Source organism: Rhea americana, unplaced genomic scaffold (assembly GCF_003343005.1).
Source record: "Rhea americana isolate MKP2758 unplaced genomic scaffold, rheAme1 scaffold_24, whole genome shotgun sequence".
Lineage (NCBI taxonomy): Eukaryota > Metazoa > Chordata > Aves > Rheiformes > Rheidae > Rhea > Rhea americana.
Genome location: NW_028186357.1, coordinates 371,126 through 374,878, shown reverse-complemented (window position 1 = coordinate 374,878; position 3,753 = coordinate 371,126).

The window sequence follows — 3,753 nt, the reverse complement described above, 5'->3', positions numbered from 1 at the left end:
CAGGACAAACTCAATTTCCCTGCRCGGGAGCCAGGGGGAGTCAACCCACTTGCAGCTGGCAGCAGATGTTCCTCTTGCTGCCCCAGGAGCTGCCCCCATGGCACCCTCCTGCCGAGGAGCTCCGTGCTGGGTGAAAAGGCAGGGGGACTGAGGTGGCAAGGGCTGGGGAGCAAGCCTGGATCCAGCCTGRCTGGATCAAACATTGTCATGTCCTGATCCCTCTCTTAGCTCCTGCCTCTTAGTGTTGTAGCCCTGTGGTTCTTCAGCACGGTGGTATTTATGCATAAAACTCCACCCAGGGCTGGGCAGGCTAAGTGGATGTAGCAGAAACAGGATGGAAAAGGGAAAATGAAGCACAATTTTTGCCCCAGGGCCAGCCAGCAAGTTGTCATTAGTTAAGGGAATAAGCACTGGACCTTTGGTGTTTCAGGGTGTTCAGTGTAGTGGGTGCCATCAAGCTGAGGTGCTGGGGCTGCATCAGGGACATTGGACAGGAGAGCAAACAGGGCCGTGCCTGCAATGCTGTCTCTGCCATGCTGTCCCCTGGCTCAGTCTGGCTGGAGTCTCCTTTRGGGTCACCAGCCCTACGTAGTTGTTGCCATCATGTGGACGTGAGCACCCTGGCCACGGAGGCACCTCAGGACTGAAGTATCATCTCTAGCCCTGGGCATCTGCTGTCAGCCGGGTCTGCTTTTGCAAGGTAAGCAGCACCTTTTGGAAGGGGTTGTATGGGGAGAAATCCCCTGACCTGGACACCCCAGCTCCAGGGGGGCAGGTGGGGGAAGTGGTGTTTCTGCAAGAAAAGTGCCTTGTCCAAGTCCTTGCCACCTTGTGGGTGGCACACAGATACCTGGTGTTTGATGTTTCATCCATAGCATTTAACACCTAAGCACATAAGATACATAAGCTATTCTCTGAGGAAGGCACATGTTTTTGTGACTGCCCAGCCTAAGCCCAGCCCCAGCTCTACAGATCAGGGCAATAAACCAAGCACTGAGGCACAAGGACAGGATCTGACAGGAGCACTTTGATGGCCATGGGGCAGGGTTTCTCCAATCCCAGTGACGTGTGTGGATGAGATCCTGAGCTTGTGAGCCAGGCTGTCCTCCAGAGGTTACAGCCTGACGGCTACCTGTGGTGGGGATTCACCAGGTCCCCAGGTAGTTGGATTTCTTCTCCTGCCAACTCTGTAGCAGCTTGGCCCAAGGTCCAGCTGGGCTCAGGAGCACTAGGCTGGGGTTTCTCTTGCTCTGCAGGAGAGCCAGACAGGCCATTTAGCCTCAGTGTCTGGGGATGGAGAGGACCCTTGCGTCTTGGGCTGCGGCGCTTAGCTCAGATGGCCTGCAAAGGAGTGGATATGCAGATTGATTTGCTTTGGGCTTCCTTATGAAGTAGAAGGAGTTTTCAATGAGGTTTGCTTTTCACTTAAAAAAAAACAAAGGAGGGGGGAGACAAGTTTCATTCTTCATGCAAACATAGATGACTCCTTGGTGAGCTGGAAGGCGGCTCTAAAAAGGCACCCAACTTCCCTGCTAGGAGCAAATCACAGCCATGAGCCTGGAGGCAGCAGCAGAGGTGGGACTAGCCCAGCAGCCTTCCTGCTGCCCGGTCCCCAACTGCTGGGGACCCAGTCGCTAGGCTGCTCGGGTCTCTTCTGTGCCCAGAGGTGGGGCAAGCAGGAGGCCGTGGCCCTGGACAGCGCTTGCCCCGYGCCTGAGGATGGATGGCAGCAGCACCATCTGTCATCCAGTGTCAGGTGACGTGTGCCTGCCCCTGGGTGATCCCGCACCGACTTGGTTTTACAGCCATGACTGGCACTTGAGCCTATTTGTTGAGGGCAGGGGGCACCCGGAGCTGTCAGCTCACGGCTGCCTCTGACCCCGTACGGGATGCCGTAAATCTCCTGGTCGAAGCCAGCCCTGGTGTTCTGGACACGGTGCTGCTGCATACCGTGAGGCGGACGCGGCCTGGCCGGCACAGACGTGCGGTTCGTGCTCCCCGGCATTTGCAGGCTAATGCACAGCCTGACCTTGCACCCGCTGGAGGTAAAGCAGGGGTGGCCACTGAAGAGCGAGAGCAGCATCTGCAAAAGGGAGGCAGTGTCTAAACCCCTTTATATGTGTATATATATATATATATATATATATATGTATGTATGTATGTATGTATGTATGTATGTACGATTGTTTTAATTTAGAGCGTCAGGAGTAAGTGTTGCCTTGGTTTTGCTGCAGATCTCCTTAGGCAATGCAGAGAGATGGATACGGGGCACTGTCTCACCCTGGCCTTGGAAAGTCAGCTGCTACTATAGTTTAACACGGGGGAGGTTTCTCCCAAGTGTGTGCTAGACTGGCGAGTTGAATGTGTGAGTGTTTGCTGCCCGTGGAAGCTCTCTCCTGGTGCAGCTGAGCAGATTCAGTGCCAATCCTGCCTGTTCTCCTGGTGTTCCTAGTCGTCCAGGTAAATGCAGGCTCAGCCAAAAGCTTCTCTGTACATTTCGGAAAACATCCTTCCAGCCTTCCGCCTCAAGAGAAAGGGAATAAAGAGGCACAAGAGGCTGAATGTGTTGGAAACTGTGGCCAGAAAGAGACGGTTGCCCCCTGGGCAGGGGAAGGGGTTTAAAGATGGGCTGTGCCAGCTCCAACTCACCGTCCTGTGTGTTTAGCAGGTGTTTTAACCCCTGGGCACTCCGACTGTCACAGTCCTCCTGGGATGCGTGTTCAGGGCTGACGGCCGGCAGTGTTTCAGAGTGAAAGGCTGGTGTGCAGTGAGGCRCACGAGTGCCATGGATTTAAGGTTTGTGGGCCGGTGGGTGCCTGAGCAAGGGGGAAAATGAGCAAGTTGGGTGTCAGTGTGTGTGTGTGTGAGAGAGAGAGAAATGCCCTGTCTGTGACTGCAGGTGGCTTGTGCCTGGGTGTGCAATGTGGGGGTGTATTTTGGGAGAACAAGYGTGGGGAGAGGAGTGTGTGAAGGGCTGCATGGGTCTGAGCTGGGGGCTCACTCTGCACAAAGTAGTGTGTGTGCGGGTGTGCATGTAGGGCTATGTGTGCAAAGGCTATGCGTGTGTGTGTGTAGGGGGGCAGGGTGTAGCTGTGTGTGTGCGTGGAAAGGTGTTTGTGTGTGAGGAGGAGCTGTGTACGAAGGGCTGCAAGGGCGTGAAGCGCAGTGCAGTGTATGAGACAGTATGAAGGGCTGTGGAGGGGGGCTGTGTGTGCGTGGATGACACTATGTGCGCTGTGTGTGTATTTTCATGCATGTGCAGGGGGCTGCAGATAGGTGTGTGCATGCACGYGCGYGTGTGTGTGAGGGCTGAGTGTGCATGAAGGGCTCTGGGTGTGTGTAGGAGAGCTGTGCACAAGTGTGCGTATAGGGCTGTAACGCACATGTGTGTGCAGGAGCGCTGTGGGCATGCGTGTGTGCAGGAGGGCTGTGCACGGGAGCGCGCAGGGCTGTGCGTGCGTGTGTGCAGTGGGGCTGTGTGTGTGTGTGCGCGGCGGTGCGGGCCCTCCGCTCTGTCACTCAGAGGCCGGCTGACAGGAGCTGCCTTTCCAGCGGCGGCAGATAGCGCTGATTGCTGATTCGAGGAAACAAAATAGCAATTGTAATTATGGGCTCTGATAAGATAAAGGAGGGCGCGGGGAGCGCGGGGACCGGCAGCGGGGCACGGCCGGCAAATTAGCAGCTGTCACTCAGAGCCGAGCAGGCGGCGCCGGCCCCGGCCGCGGCCAGGTACCGGCCCCGGGGGCCGCCCGC